Source organism: Rhinopithecus bieti, unplaced genomic scaffold, assembly GCF_001698545.2.
Source record: "Rhinopithecus bieti isolate Rb0 unplaced genomic scaffold, ASM169854v2 scaffold_17275, whole genome shotgun sequence".
NCBI classification, from domain to species: Eukaryota; Metazoa; Chordata; class Mammalia; order Primates; family Cercopithecidae; genus Rhinopithecus; species Rhinopithecus bieti.
This window is the reverse complement of record NW_016808908.1, coordinates 189,439-206,831: the sequence shown is the minus strand read 5'-3', so window position 1 is coordinate 206,831 and position 17,393 is coordinate 189,439. Positions and strand designations below refer to the sequence as shown.

At 41.1% G+C, this 17,393-nt stretch overlaps 1 protein-coding gene across 1 annotated transcript in view; it reads right to left on the bottom strand.

Annotated features, from left to right (window-relative positions):
* CALD1 (caldesmon 1) overlaps window positions 1-16,839 on the bottom strand; it is a 241,611-nt gene extending 224,772 nt beyond the window's left edge. The window contains exon 1 of the mRNA XM_017887714.1: window positions 16,714-16,839. The gene's annotated coding sequence lies outside the window, so the exon portion shown is untranslated. The remainder of the gene's footprint in view (window positions 1-16,713) is intronic.
* Between the last annotated feature and the right edge of the window lie 554 nt (window positions 16,840-17,393).

Genomic DNA, 17,393 nt, shown 5'->3' with positions numbered 1-17,393 from the left:
ACTGCCAGTTTTATTTTTTTTTAACTTTAAATTAATCTACTGCAAATTTTCTTTCTACGAGACCTTGAACCTCAGTAGATTATGGAGCAGTGGTTTCAGCAGCAGCCGCAGAACTTTTTCTGATACTTGTCATTCCAAAGAAATTGGTGAAATTCCACTGAGCGCAGAGAGGAAAACACTAAAGTTTTTTCTTAAATGTCAGAACAGGATATCATTTGGAAAACTGGGTTGGAGCAGGGGTTTGGGGTAGGGAGAAGTAAAATAAAACTTCAAGCAGAGTTAATTTTAGGAGGAACTGTGGAGGAGGTAAAATTTGTTTTCAGAATTCTGTTTTTCTCACTTCTTATGTCCCAAAGACCTATCTCTGACTGGTCACATGGTACCCACCTTTCTGGGCATCATTTGCCTAGCTTTCTCCTTTTCACCATTCGCTGTTAAAGCCTGACTATCCTGAGACCTGTTCTCTCAGTGACCTCCTCTAAACTAGAACAACTAACTAAGCAGTACTGAGTTGCTAGTGCTCAACAATGTTTACTGTTTTGATCTGTCTGAAAAGACAGGGTACTATACTTGCTACCTATGTGCAGTTTACCTACATAATAATTCTGCACATATATCTCTAAACCTAAAACAAAAGTTGAAAAAGGAAGAAAGAAGAAAAAAATATGCATTCTGGAACTTTGTTCTTTTGTTTGGTTTTGTTTTATTATTTTTATAACATCCTCTTATCTTACTTCTCCCCACTGTAGGCAACCATCCTATTCTATTTCCTGTGCACCTTCTTCCAAAGTTATAAGTATTGCTTCATATGCATACATCTTTAATTTCTGTAAATGTATTGTTTTATATATCATCCTTATTTTTCTCTCTAAATTCTATATTTTTCCGACCAAAACAAAACACAATGTGCCCAAATAGAATCTTTCAATTCTTTAAACTCGAGAGAGATACTATAATAGGAAAAACTTCAGTCAGTGTGCAAGTTGTGATAAAAAATATTTTGGAATCAAGGAACGGGGTCCTCTTAGCATCCTTCAATTTTCTCTCTCTCTTCTGCCTCTAATTTGTCACATATTCCAATACTATTACCTTGCTTAGGTCATCATCATTACTTATCTGATTTTATGCAATAAGCAGGTCTCCCCCGTCTACTCTGCCACTCCATCCCCAAACCCCACCCTCAATCCATTCTTCTGCAGCTAGAACTATGCAAGCAGAACTATGCAAGCAACTATGCTACCTCCCTACTGAAAACTCACGTTTGATTTCCTACCACACTCAGGATACAACCCTACAAGTCCCTCTGCAATCTTGCCCTTCTATTGCTCAGACTTCATCTCCTACTGCTTCTGTGCTCTCTCCCTTTGCTCCAGACCAGAGTAGCCTCTGGGTGTTCCCACAACACTCTGAGCACCTGGTGATCCAGCCCTCCATGCTCTTTCCTCTGCCCAGACTTTCCCCTGCACAGATATTCATAACTTCTTCCTGCATTTCCTTAGATCTCTGCTGAATGCCACCACATCAGTGAGACCTCATTGCCCTATGTGAAATGAGAACCATCCTGCCACATTCCTTATCGCCCACCCTGAGTTATTCCTCTTCTTGGCATTTATTGCTGCTTGACTTACTATATATTCAATTTGATTACTTGTTCATTGACTTTCCTCTGCCCTTCATGAGAATGGAAGCTCCTTGAGGGCTCATTCTTTGTCTGTTTTATTTGTTGCTTTATCCCCAGCACTAGTTCCTGGCACATGGTAGGTATATTAATGGATGAATGGTTCATGGATAAAGGTTAGTCATCTACAAAGAACTTAAAAGGCCAGCCCTTAATAATTTAGCTCCCAGTCCTCTGTCCAGGGGCATCTTGGACATCCCTCCCAAATCTGCCTTTACCCCCGCACACACATGCGCACACTCACTCTCCACTCTAGCCAGATTAAACTGGTTTTCATTGTCCTGAATGTGCCTTGCTGCCTCTTGTTCTCAGGTTTTCACACATGCTGTTCTTTCTGCCTTGAGCACTGTTCCTCCATATCTGTGTCCAGCTAGCTCCCCTCTGGCCTTCTTCTAGGTAACCTTTATGACTGCCCAAGTCTGAGTTAAGAGCCCTCCTAGCCCCGACACAGTGAACTTCCAATGTAATTGTGCTCAGTCTCCTCTCTTGCAATCACCCTGTGACTTTTCATTCTCTACCTTGCACTTTGAGACTTTTGAAGACAGAGGTGGATCTGCTTTTTTCTTATGAACTCTGCAGTGCCCAGAAGAGAGAGCCTCAATAAATATTTGTGGAATGATTGGTCTCTTACTAGTATATTCTAGACTCTAGTTTGCTAGAGGGCATTGCTCTTAGGTTTAACTTGTTCTGAGTAGTTCTTTATATATGTGATGGTCATGCATTTTGGGGCTGAAGTTTATATGGGGTCACAGTACACTAACTAGAAAGATCCACAAACTCTCCAAGGTGTTATTTTTACCTTTAGAAATAACCACAGGGGAATAAATGCCTAATCAGTGGACTGTAGGAATTTTTAAACAACCTTGATTTGGAGAATTGCCATGTACTATCATTTCCATCAGTGCAAAGGGGCCTAGGGCTGGGAAGGAAGGGTACAGATGTAGGTGCTAAGCTGAGTGACAGGTGGCTGCCTAGATCCTCTGGGCTATTTGCAGTGTATGTTCCCAGGAAGAGACTGTCAAGCCCTGTATACATGTAGTTCTCTCACATGTTACTATAAGAATAGCAATAAGGGGAGTCTTCTTCCCAGCATCCCTTTGGGGAATAAAAAGTAAATGTTACTTAAAAAATAAAACTATTTCACAAAGTAAAACAGACTTTGGAGTAAAGAAACAGCCAGCCAGAATTCCACAGGGAGCTGGCAACTGTTCCACATTTTAACCAATCCCATCTGTCTAATGGGTGGCAATTAGTAACTTCTCCACTGCTATGTTCTTGGAAACACACATACACACACACACACACACACACACACGCCCCAATGGGAGCTGCAGATATTTTAAAGAAAGGAGAGCTAACGTCACATGCTTATATCCCAAATGACCAGTTCACTTAAAGTTTAAATGTATATGAATTTTTCATTCATTTGCTATTAATATGATTAATATGGTTGATTATATGTGTTATAAATGTGTGTGCCTATATATTTATAAATGAAATATACTAAAGTCAACAGGCAGTCATCCCAGTTCTAAAATGAGATGGTTCAACAAGAAAGTCCCTAAAATATTTTCAGTTCTAACAATCTGTAAGTCTTGGAATTTTGACTTTAACTTTGCATCTTCTCACACAGGCTTTAGGAAAGAAGCATAGAGTTGCACACAACAGGCTGAATCAGCCAGCATCACTCAGCATGTGGAATGTACCTGTAGAAAGTTTCTGGGTGGGCCCACGTAAACTATGTTTGCTATACTGAACAGAGTCTCTGTGCTCAACTGGTTACAAGTTTGACTGAAGGTATGAGCCTTGCATTGTCAAATAGATACTTGTGCAGAATCAACAGTACCTGTGTGAGTGAGCAAGCCATCCTCCTGTACAGCCATTCTGAAAGTTTTGTTGGACTCTATTTTTTTCTTTCTTTTTTTTTTTTTGAGATGGAGTCTAGCTTTGTCGCCCAGGTTGGAGTGCAGTGGCATGATCTCTGCTCACTGCAACCTCTGTCTCCCGGGTTCAAGCAATTCTTCTGCCTCAGCCTCCCGAGTAGCTGCGATTACAGGCATGCACCACCACGCCTGGCTGATTTTTGCATTTTTAGTAGAGAGAGGGTTTTACCATGTTGGCCAGGCTGGTCTTGAACTCCTGATCTCGTGATCCACCCACCCCGGCCTTCCAAAGTGCTGGGATTATACGCATGAGCCACTGCGCCTGGCCTCCATATTTTTAAAATAGTCATACAGGAGACCATTTGAACTCTTGTAAGACAAACCCTGATAAGAACTCAGGCCTGGAAACTGCTAGAAGTCTCCAGGCTAATTACATGAGTAACCTTTGCAGTCTGTGGGATGAGTTCTTCTAGGAACACAGAGCTGCAAATCGTAGGCATCAATGGATCTACCTATAGGCAGAACCAGGAGGATCTTTTTGAATACAGAAACATAGAGAATGGAAGTGGGAGGTGGAAGGAGAACAGTACTGTGCACTGCACAATCCAGGGGTCATGATTCACATTCTAGTCTACATAGGCTGTGCTCTCCAGAGAGAAGGGAGAATAAAGTAAGTCCAGTTTTCATTCAGTTGTACCATATAGAAAGCCAATATGGAGAATAATATTTATGCTTCGGGGGTTTATTTGATAGCCAATAACTAAACAACTAAGTGTCTTAGGTTTTTTTTTTTTTTTTTTAAGGTCAAAGAAAAAAGCTTAAATTGACTCAAAATTTTCTGGCAAAGAAAGCGATTCATGCCAAGTTCTAATACCATATGTCTTAAAACAGCAAGAGCAAAACAGCTACTCTGAATGAAGCAAATCAGTGAAGTGCCTAGAAAAAAGAGCATGAGTGGCGGTTTTCAAGTTACACATAGTACTACTTTCATTCATTCTGCATATATTTATTCACTGACTACTAATTGTCAAACTGTGCTATCAGATGGCATTTAAGGTTCATATGGGCCCATGGAAAACTTCATATTTATATTCTTGAACTCTTGTTCTAAATGATCAGTTCACTTAAACTTAAAAGATATATGAATTAATGTTATTAATACACTATGAATCAAGTTACGAGTTTCAAGTCATAATAATATTCAGGAAGAAATAAAAACAAGTTGGCCGCTTCACTGGACACCAAGATCTTTGTCTAAGAGTCATGCAGGTCCTCAATGTGGGAGCTTTAAAAGATAACAAAAGCATTATTTAGACTGAGCCTCCTGTCAGAAGTGAGAACTCCATATTATTTATAATACATAGTTTATTATAACATTAAGTTATATACTGTGAATTAAACTCAATATAGAGTAGATCTTTATTTAAACCAAACCTCTCACTTACTAATAGATCGTGATTACCCATGACCACTGTAGCTAAATGAATAATTTCTCCAAATATAATTTTAATCATAAGAATAGAATGCAGAGCCTCAAAATGAACCTATGAATATAGGAAAAAATGCCATATGATAGAGGTAGTATTTTATTTTTTAATTTTAAATTTTTTAAAATTAAAAAAAATTTTTTTGAGAAGTCTCACTCTTGTCCCCCAGACTGGAGTGCAATGGCATGATTTCAGCTCACTACAACCTCTGCCTCCCGGGTTCAAGCAGTTCTCCTACCTCATGTATGTAATCCCAGCACTTTGGGAGGCCAAGGCAGGTGGATCACCTGAGGTCAGGAGTTCAAGATGAGTCTGGCCAACATAGTGAAACCCTGTCTCTACTAAAAATACACAAATTAGCCAGGCATGGTGGTAGAGGTAGTATTTTAGGTAAGAGATGTCTTTTGGATGTCTATTCAATAATTTGTTGGTATTATTAGTTATCCATTTGGACAAAGATAAAGTTAGATCCCTACCTCACATCATCCACCAGTCATTTCCAGATAGATTAAATATATGAGCATAAAAAGTAAAACTATAAAAGAATCAGAGGCCATACAGGAAAATGTTTTACTTTGGGTGGGAAAGATTATCTTAAACAAGACTCAGAAGGCAAACAACACAAAGGAAAAGACCGATAAATATGACTAGAAAAACAACTTCTACACTGTGAAAAATAACACAAGTAAAATGTAAAGACAAGAGACAGAGTAAGGATAAAATATTTACATATTGATCACAAACAAAAGCTGAGTGCCAGTTACGGCTGTGCAGGCTGTGTACTGTACACCACCGGGGGGAGCCATTCAAGTAGACTACAATGTGAATTGTGTCCTGAAGGAAATCCATAATCTATAAATCACTCCTCTATCAATAAGAAAAAAGATAAGTCACCCAATAGAAAAATGGGCAAAGAATATGGAAAATGGATTCATAAAGGAGTAAAACCAAATAATAGTAGGCATACACAAAAATGTTCAATCTTACTTGTAATCAATGAAAAGCAAATTGAAACAATAGTGAAGCATATTTTCACCACACAAGTAATAAAAAAAATACATAAATGCAAACAAAGAAATACCATTCCAGAGAAGCAACATTTGAAATATGTGGCATGGTGGCTCGCGCTTGTAATCCCAGCACTTTGGGAGGCTGAGGGAGGCAGATCACTTGAGGTCAGGTGTTCGAGACCAGCCTGGCCAACATGGTGAAACCCCGTCTCTACAAAAAATACAAAAATTAGCTGAGAGTGTTGATGGGTGTCTGTAAGCCCAGCTACTCAGAAGTCTGAGGCAGGAGAATCGCTTGAACCTGGGAGGCAGACGTTACAGTAAGCCCAGATTGGGCCACTTTACTCCAGCCTGGGTGACAGAGTAAGACTTCATCTAAAAATAATAATAATAAAATAAAGTAAAATATGTAATAGTGTTGAGTAGAGTATGGTAAAATGGTATTCTCTTGCATTACTAGGTGAGGTATAAATTTGACAATACCGATTTAAAATACAAATTCATCTACCCTATTGTCTAACAATTTTACTTTTCTTGATCTTCTCTAAAGAAACCTTCACACACACACATATAAGCTATACATTGTATTTATACAATTGTTTATAATCGTATCCATTGGAAGCAGCTTATATGTCCATAGTTAGCATTTAGTAGTTGAGTAGAATGAGATTTATATGTGGTGAAATGAAAGATCTCCACTCTAGACTATTGAGTGAAAAACAAGTAATTTTCCTAATGATATATGTGGTATTATTCCGGTTACATAAAACACACATGAAGCAATATCATACATGTATTTTTTTGTATGTCAAACAGTTCTTCCAGGACTACACATTTGTTAACAGAGGTACCTCTGGGAGCCAAAAGGGATTATACATGGATATCAGCAGTGGGTTTTAGGTTTACTTTTAATGTTTGGTTGAAAATTAGAGCATGTGTATTATTTTATAGACATTTTCTTTTCAACTTACACTTCTGGGCTTGTACCTTGAGACAATGGTGGTATTAAAAAGTCATGAAGAAGACATGATACAGAATTTTAAAAATGACACTATCAATTTATAAGTGACAGTGGCCAATGCTAACATTTATAATACACACTTAGGTTTACCTAAAGAAGATAGTCTTACTCATCATTTTCTCTTCTCCCTTCTCTTTATAGTCTCTCCTTTCCACATCTCAGGCCCTAGCTCAGGAACCTACCCCCTAGTCACCTAGGCTTTCTCTCTCTCACTCTGCTGTAATTTCCTCATGCAGGATTCAAGGCTGGTTTCATCCCATGACAAGAAGATTGTTATCTAGATGGACAGGCTGGGACTTCATCGCTTCCCACAGAAGTTAAGTGTTCAGCAAATATGGTCAGGTGGTGCCTATGGAGATGTCCCCAGCCTCCTGCCGGAGGAAAGGGACTGGAAGTTAGAATCCAACTGAGAGGGTTGAATCCGATGCTTGCTTCAAGTCAATGCAGCTAGGGGAGCTTGCAAAGCCAGAGTTTGCAACAGAGTGGGCAAATACTCAGAAAAAAATACACATTTCTGGAGTCAGAGCAGGCCAGGGAGGGACCAGTAGGCATCTGGGAATCAGAAGCATTAAATTATAGACAATAGACACAAGACAATCTGTAGTCAAGGACCGGCGCTGCAAGGCAGGAGAATAAAGAACATGAAGGAGAAAGGGCAGCAAGAATGGGGAAGAGGCCCCACTGTTGTTCTGTGTGCACCTCTGCAGACTTTGTCATAGTCTTTGCAAGGCAGGAGCCACCCTCAGGGCAGTTGGCCTAGACCAGTGCTTCTTACCTGGTGTGCTTTAAGAAAACTAGCAATGCCTAGGCTGCATCCCAGTCTAATTAAACTAACATTTCCTAGGTGGAGCCGGATGTCAGTATTTTTCAAAACTCCCCAAGTGATTCTCCAGGACACAGATGCATTGCCCTGGCCTTACAAATTTAGAGTTGGTGATTGGTGGCACCTGGCAGAAGTGAGGCATACACAGGGTGGAGAATCCTGGGAATCCACTCCCTCAGAACAATTTCATCTCATTATTTTTTTTAGTAAATGAGATGATGCACCCATTTATTTTCCATCAAAATTAAGATGGCTGCTCTCATTATTTGCTCATATGAGAGCTTAGGCCCAAGGTTTATCAAGTCATCACAATTTCTGGGTCCTTCGTTTCAGTTCTCTTTTCAGAGCTGAGTCTTGTCTTTTTTCTCCAGACAGGCTCCACTCCACCCCACCAAGGCCCAGCAGACTTTGCAGTATGGACCCAATATAGCATTCCATCAACTATATTCTGTCTGAAAATAATACATTCAACACTGAAAAGTGTGAAAAGTGTTTTTTTTTTCCTTCCTTCCTTCCTTCCTTCCTTCCTTTCTTTTCTTTCTTTCTTTCTTTCTTTCTTTCTTTCTTTCTTTCTTTCTTTCTTTCTTTCTTTCTTTCTTTCTTTCTTTCTTTCTTTCTTTCTTTCTTTCTTTCTTTCTTTCTTTCTTTCTTTCTTTCTTTCTTTCTTTCTTTCTTTCTTTCTTTCTTTCTTTCTTTCTTTTTTTTATCGAGTCTTGTTCTGTTGCACAGGCTGGAGTGCAGTGGTGCCATATCGGCTCACTGAAACTTCCACCTCCCGGGTTCAAGTGCTTCTCCTACCTCAGCCTCCCGAGTAGCTGGGATTATAGGCACCTGCCACCACACCACCACTTCTGGCTAATTTTTGTATTTTTTAGTAGAGATGGGGTTTCACCAGCCAGGCTGGTCTTGAACTCCTTACCTTTGGTGATCTGTCCGCTTCGGCCTCCTAAAGTGCTGGGATTACAGGCATGAGCCACTGCGCCCAGCCTGAAAAGTGTATTTTTGATAATCGGTGCAAAGACTGGATTTATATTCTGATCTGACATAAATCAGGCTCGAAATTTATTGGCAGAAATAGAAGTTGCATAATTACTCGGCTGTGGTTATGCATTCTTGACACATTTATCTCTCTGAGCCTGAACTCTGTACATGCATGGACACATATGAAATTCCCCACTCATGATGCCTATTTTCTGGCATTTGGAAATAGATTTATGAAGGTATCACTGTGTAATATATAGTTTCACTTTTATAATTTGGATGGTTTAGGGTAGTGATGAGAAGAAGCTAAACTTCTGTGTGCTAAAATCATAACTTATTCCTTTGAGAATCTGAGACTGGATGTATAAATGCAAACACAAAATGAAAAATAATTAATTTGGAAATTATTTGACTGGTTATTTTGACTAGCAAATTTCTTTGGCATCAGGGTGAAAGCTTCCTTTTCTGACAGGCTCAATACTCTCTACTTAGCCTATATGAAATAAGCATTGTGTCCAAGTTGCACACCCAAGATGATTCATCATGCTTTTGAAAGCTATTCCATTAAGCTCTCAGGTCTGATCTTCCTGATTCTTCTGCCATTTGAAGATCTTTATTAACTTTCTCCTGGAAATCTTCTCCCAGTATGTCTTGAGCTAAAATACTGCATGAATGACATTTCTGAAAATAAACTATGCCTTGGGTGAGGAATCAAAGGACTCAAGAGTAAGATGATAAACTTTTCTTTTTCTTTATTGAAATGGGTATCACTCTGTCACCCGGGCTGGAGTGCAGTGGCACGATCTCGGCTCACTGCAACCTCCGTCTCCTGGCTCAAGTGATCATCCCATCTCAGCCTCCCGAATAGCTGGAACCACAGGAGCACACCATCACACCCGCCTAATTTTTTGTATTTTTGGTAGAGACAGGGTTTCGCCATGTTGCCCAGGCTTCTCTTGAACTCCTGAGCTCAAGGGATTCATTGCCTTGGCCTCCTGAAGTGCTGGGACTACAGTTGTGAGCCACCATGCCCAGCCCTAGATGATAAACTTATATAATGGTTTTCTCTACCAATAATAAAGACTTTGAAGAGAAAGAAGAATCTGTGGGTTGAATGTACAATTAAAAAGATGGTAAAGAGAAGTGACATTTATAAGACAAAGCCATGGTTTATGTACTGGGATGAATGATATATTCTTGGTGAGGGAAGGATATTTGACCAGAATCTGGGTGACCCAACTGAAAAACTTTGAGTAAAGGAAGAAAGAAGGACAATCACCTTGATAAACCTATGAATGTGGTTCCTATGGAAGACAACAAGTGTAAGATGAGAATATGAATAAGAGTAGGGGATATGCCTGGGGATTTGCACCCCCAAAATATTGGAAAGCAGAGAGGAGATGGAAATAATACTAATAGCCTCAAAACCATTATACTAATAATAGCTGTCATTGATTGAGTACTTACTATCTGTATATCTCTTTTCATCTTAGAAACAACCTTACAAAGTAGGTACTGTTGTTACTTCCATTTCACAGATGGAGAAAAATGAGGCTTATGGAAGTTAAATAACTTGCACAAGGACATGTACAGCTGGTAGGTAGAAAAATAAGGATTTGGAGGCCGAGCGCAGTGGCTCAAGCCTGTAATCCCAGCACTTTGGGAGGCCGAGACAGGTGGATCACGAGGTCAGGAGATCGAGACCATCCTGGCTAACACGGTGAAACCCCGTCTCTACTAAAAACTACAAAAAACTAGCCGGGCGAAGTGGTGGGCGCCTGTAGTCCCAGCTACTCGGGAGGCTGAGGCAGGAGAATGGCGTGAACCCGGAAGGTGGAGCTTGCAGTGAGCTGAGATCCGGCCACAGCACTCCAGCCTGGGTGACAGAGCGAGACTCCATCTCAAAAAAAAAAAAAAAAAAAAGAAATGTGAAAAAAAAAAATAAGGAGTTGGACATGGGCAATCTAGTCCAGAGGTCACTATATCATACCGTCTCAGTGTGCATTGTGAATGAACCAAGTTGAGGTTATATCATAGTGTGATTTTTTTTTTTTTTTTTTGAGACGGAGTCTCGCTCTGTCGCCCAGGCTGGAGTGCAGTGGCCGGATCTCAGCTCACTGCAAGCTCCGCCTCCCGGGTTCCCGCCATTCTCCTGCCTCAGCCTCCGGAGTAGCTGGGACTACAGGCGCCCGCCACCGCGCCCGGCTAGTTTTTTGTATTTTTTTTTAGTAGAGACGGGGTTTCACCGTATTAGCCAGGATGGTCTCAATCTCCTGACCTCGTGATCCGCCCGTCTCGGACTCCCAAAGTGCTGGGATTACAGGCTTGAGCCACCGCGCCCGGCCCATAGTGTGATTTTTTGAGACATGGTTGGAAGGGGCCTCAGATTAAAATACAGTGATGGAGAAGCATGCCATATTCCCAAATGATAGGCTGTAATAAGGGGAGACTGAATGGTATGATATATCAATAAGATATTCACTTGAGTAACCCAAAAACAGAAACGCTGTGGAGGAGTGAGTCAGAAAAAAATGTAAGTGACCTGCTCTGGAACTTTAGTATAGGCCATCTGGTCAGAAGGAGAAAATTAATCATGCATTTTAGACAGATGAAAAAAATATATAGAAGTAATATACAGAATTGGTAATTGAATATATATTTTGTGCAGTGGTGATGAGAAACTTCAACTAACGGATATTTGCTAGAGAGTTTGGTGGACATGCTCTTGACTTTTCAGAAGAAAGTGAAAGTCGATCTTTTTTTCTGTTAATAGCTAGGAATGGAAAGGATAAATATAGTAAACATGTGCCTCAGCTTTTGAGATGGCAGGATTTTTAAGTCTGTAGAAGATAGGTATGGTTCTCCCAAGAGAAGGTACCTGGAAAGGGCTCAAATACAGTTCTAGCTGTAATCGGTAATACACGGTTCTGCTAGGAAAGAAACATGGGTCTTGGGACGCTATAAGGAGAACGTGCCACTTATAAAGTTGTGACCTCGCCAACTCCAGACCCACGCTCCTGTATTCCACTGAGGCTAGGACTCTGCACAGCACCTTTCTGCTTGGCCAGCTGACACCCTGTTAGGCTCCGCCAGTAGGGGGCACCAGAGAGCGAGAGACCACAAGCCTGGATGAAGGAACGGGGGTTCCCTGCTCCTGTTGGCAAACAGGTTTTCAGGTCACCCCAGCAATGGCAGTGCCTTCCTGAAGCAGCAACTAAATCTAGTTTGCAAGGTTTGTTTGTTTGTTTGTTTGTTTGTTTGTTTTAACACTTGCCATATCAACCTTCCAACTTGTCCCCCAAGACAGTTGGTCTGTGTCTTGGAAATCTGGGTGTCATGAGGCCACTCTTTCAAGTTCAGAGACACCAACACCAGCCCAGCAGCTCTCTGGGAGCCCTCCCTGACGTTTCTCTGTTTCCCTTATAGAAGGTTCCTGTTTACTGGGAACTGCATTCCCTAAAGCGATTTGAGAGCCAGCTCTTTCTGTGAGAGTAAGAACCTCTTTTGTGTATCCCTGAGAAACCTATGTCAGTTCTTTAAATTAAATTACGGAAATATAGTCCACCCTTCCTTGGCATCACTGAACCTTACTGCTGTTTTCTGGAACTTTGAAAAACTCCCTGTAATTTGGCGAAACAGAATTCCTTCATGGTGTTAGAATGAGCACCTGGGTCCCTGGCTCCAGGTGCATCTTGACGTTACACATCAAGCATCCTCTGAGGTGGAATCATTCCACATCCACACCTTACCTCACTCTTCTGGTCTTGGTTTATTTATTTATTTTTTTTCTTTTTGAGAAGGAGTTTTGCTCTTTTTGTCCAGGCTGGAGTACAATGGTGCAATCTTGGCTCATTGCAACTTCCTTGGTTCAAGCGATTCTCCTGTCTCAGCCTCCCAAGTAGTTGGGATTACAGGCGTGCATCATCATGCCCAGCTAATTTTGTATTTTAGTAGAGACGGAGTTTCACCATGTCGGCCAGGCTGGTCTTAAACTCCCGACCTCAAGTGATCTGCCCACCTCTGCCTCCCAAAATGCTGGGATTATAGGTGCGAGCCACCAGTCCCAGCCCTTGGCCTTGCTTCTTAAAGACCCAGTCCTTGCTCTGCATCCTTGAGTCACTTCTTCTATCTTTGGTTCCAGGGCTGAGAGGTATTCCTTTGTATTTGTGAAGACAAACAAATAAGTCCCTTTCCTCTTTTCATTTATTGGGCCTCTTTAGACTAATCTCCAGTTCTTGAAACATTATTTCTCACTAGATTCCTCTTTCCAAAAAGTCCAAACTGGGATGTCTTATTCCATTTGAGCTGCCACAACAAAATACTATAAACTGGGTGGCTTATAAATTATGAAAATTTATTTCTCACAGCTCCCGAGGTTGGGAAGTCCAAACTCAGGGCAGATTCAGGGTCTGGTGAGGATCTGCTTTCTGCCTATAGACAGTGCCTTCTTGCTGTGTCCTCACATGTTGAAAGGGATGGGGGTCTCCCTCTAGCCTTTTTGATGAGGGCATTAATCCCATTCATGAGGACTGCCCTGATGACCTAATCACCTCCCAAAGGCAGGACCTCATAATACCGTCACCTTGAGGGCTAGGGTTTCAACATGAATTTTGGAGGAGAAACAAACATTCAGACCATAGCATTTCACCCCTGCCTGTACCCAAATTCATGTCTTTTTTGGGGGGTGGGGGAGGTGGATGGAGTTTCACTCTTGTTGCACAGGCTGGACTACAATGGCACAATCTTGGCTCATTGCAACCTCTACCTTCCAGGTTCAAGCGATTCTCCTGCCTCTGCCTCCTCAGTAGCTGGGATTACAGGTGCCTGCCACCACGCCCAGCTAATTCTTTGTATTTTTAGTAGAGACAGGGCTTCATCATGTTGACCAGGCTGGTCTCAAACTCCTGACCTCAGGTGATCCACCCACCTTGGCCTCCCAAAGTGCTGGGATTACAGGCATGAGCCAGTGCACTCAGCCTCATGTCCTTCTTGCATGCGAATATATTCAATTCATCCCAAGAGCCTGAAGTTTTAACTCAGTCCAGCATCAATTTAAAAGTCCAAAGTCCAGGGTCTCATCTAAATGTCATCCAAATTAGATATGCATGAGACCCGAGGTACTATCCATCCTGAGCTGTGAACCTCTGAAATTAAACACGTTAAGTGCTTTCAAAATAAAATGATGGGACAGGCATAGGCTAGATATTCCCATTCCAAGATAGAGAAATAGTAAAGAAAGAAGTGGCAAATTCTGAACAAGTCCAAAATCTTAATGCTCAAGCCTAATCTTTTCAGTTCAGTGTTCTGCTGTCTAGGTGCTGGGGCAGAGGTCCTGCCTTGCACACCCACTGGGATGGCAGTCCTACCTCTGCAGTTTTGCCTGCCTTCATGGCCTTGGACAGCTCTGATAACACAGATTTTCCAGGTGTAGCCTATGGCACAGCTCTCTCGGTTTGGAGTTGAGTGCCTGCAGTTCTCCCAGATGGGAATCACATGCTAGGGGCTCTACTGGTCTGTGGTCTCAGGGGTGGCCCCACTCCCATGGTTCCACTGGGTATTGCCTTAGTGGGGACTCTCTATGGTGGCCCCACCTTTGTGGCGTTTGTCTGCCTGGGCCTATGACTTTCCAGGGCATTCTCTGAAATCCAGTTAGAGGCAGCCGTGCCCCCATAGCTTTGCTGGGTGCAGACCTTGCTGCACTGGAGCCACCTGAGCTGGCCCTGGGGCAGCCAAGGGGCACAGTCTTGGAGTGCAGGGAGTGGAGCCCCTGATATAAGGCTGCTCTGGACAGTGATGGCCTTCCTTTGATATTGTTCTGCACTCCAGGACCTATGATGGGAAGCGCAGCCCCAGTGATCTCCAAAATGCTTTCTGAGTCGTTCTTAATCCATTGTCTCAAACAATGGGTCCTGGATTTCATTTAAATTAAATTACAGAAATATATAGTCCACCCTTCCTTGGCATCACGAATCTTACTGCTGTTTTCTGGAACTTTGAACAACTCCCTCTAGGGTTGGTAAGACAGAATTCTTTCACATTGTTAGAATGAGCACCTGGGTTCCTGGCTCCATATGCATCTTGACCTTAGTATGAAACATCCTCTGAGGCTGGATCATTCCACATCTGCCCTTTACCTCACTCTTATGGCTTTCTTTCTCAAAGACCTATTCCTTGTTCCGCATCCTGAGTCACTTCTTCTATCTTTGGTTCCAGGGCTGAGATGATAAATGTCTCAATTATCTTGATGAATAGCACCTGGTTTCCATTGAGATGCCAATCTATACCAACCTTCTTATAAAATAATCATTTGGCTGCATGCTTGTTCTCTTCCACACAAATTTTCTCATATTTTTTCAATGTGAATAGACTAAGAATCTTCTAAAATTTTAAGCTCTGCATTCCTTTTAATTAACAATTCCATCTTTAAATCATTTCTCTCTTCTTGCATTTTACTATGAGCAATCAAGAGAAACCAGGCTACACTGTCACCACTTTGCTTAGAAATAGTTTCAGCTAAATATTTAATTTCATCACTCACAAGTTCTACCTTCCACAAAACACTAGAACAAGAACACAAAGCAGCCAAATTCTTTGCCACTTTAAAAATAGAATTGCCTTTTCTCCCATTTTCAATAACGTATTTCTCATTTCCATCTGAATGGCCTCATCAGAATAACCTTTACTGTTCATATTTCTACTAACATTTTCTGTTCATGACCACTTAGGTATTCTCTAAAAAGACTGAGGTTTTCTCTACAGCTCTCCTTTTCTCTTTCTGGGCCCTCAGCAATATTACCCTTAATGGTTAGTTCACCACAATGTAGGCTTTTTCTAGCATGCACCTCAAAACTCTTCCAGCCTCTATTCATTATCCAGTTCCAAAGCTACTTCCACATTTTAAGTATTTAATACAGCAGCACCCCCACTTCGCAGTACTAATTTTTTGTCTTAGACTGTTTGGACTGCCAGAACAAAGTACCATAAACCAGGTGGCTTATAAACAGCAAAAATGTATTTCTTACAACTCTGGAAGCTAGCAAGCCAAGATCAAGGCAGATTTGGTGTTTGGTGCAGGTCTGCTTTCTGGATTATAGACAGTGCCTTCTTGCGGTGTCCTCACAGAGTGAAGGGGACAAAGAATCTCTCTTCAGCCCGTTCCTGTTCATGAGGGAATGGGCCCTTACGATTTAGTCACCTCCCAAAGGCATCATCTTCTAATATTATCATCTTAGAGTTAGGATTTCAACATATGAATTTTGGGAGAGACACAAACTTTCAGACCGCAGCATGGGAGAGCATTCAAATGAGAGAGTCCAAGCTTTGACTCCTGAAGACACCATTTCTGAAGATTCCAGTTAAGCTCTTCCTACTACCTTCCCCATAGGTTCTCTTTAGTCATCATGAACTAATAGCAGTGGCTTCATCAACCCACACAACCATAGTAGATAACACCATACATCACAAATTGAGAAATAAATACCACTATCACCACAACAAAAGGGTTTCCAAAATCTTCCAGAACTCTTGGATGCTGAGCAAAAAGAACAGGAATTGCTTATCTGTTAAGGCCACATCACACCATGTATTATAAAGAACAACTGGGAGATGAAAGGCACAACTTCTGGGACATTAAAAGAAGATGAAGTATATTTTAAGTTGCTATTTCTAAAGTATAGCAAAATGACACTTCCTCCCCAACTTTTATTAATGTAGCCAGGGAAAATTTATCAGAGAAGATAGGTCCACGAGGTGAGAGCTGAAAGGCAATTGCCCCTTGGAATTTAAGTTAAATTCACCTCTCTAGCAGATGTTTTGATTTAAAATAGTTACCTTTTGTTCAGCTTAACTCTCAGCTCCCAAATCTTTCTGCTTTCAATTCTTCAAGGAAGGCACCCCTGAATACAATGCGAGGGAGGGAGTTTAATCCAGATTTCTTGAAAACAGCTTGATATTTTCAACTAAATCCAGTAGCGGAATGCAGGCTTAACTGGCCCCACCCAATTTCTCCCACCCAGATATTTTCCTTTTGTCCAGCAAAGTTTCTTCTGGTTCCAAAGAAAGAAAAGGAAGGAAAAGAAAATGTTTGCTTAAACCATTAAACTCTAAACTACTAAACTAATTCTGACCAAATTTAAGATGCCTGATACTGAATTAGGATGGAGAAAATAAGAAAAATTTTTAAATGGAGTTTTAATTTTATCTTCTCTGGTAAGAACACTTAGGTTATAGGTTACTACTGTACAGTATAAGTGACTTTGGATGCATTTATTTTATTAATTAAACACACGCTTATTGTGTGCCTATAAGGTGCAAGGTACTGTGCTAAAATCCATGTGGAGGTACAAAGTGAAATCTACCCTAAATATTGCTTGGTGGAGCTTATAAATCAGTAGAAAAGATTAGGTAAATATGATTAGAGAAATGTGAACACAGATTACTATGATATGTGGCACAATTAAATACATGCCAGAAAGACATGGAAGTAAAGTTCTATGGGAGTCCAGAGAAAG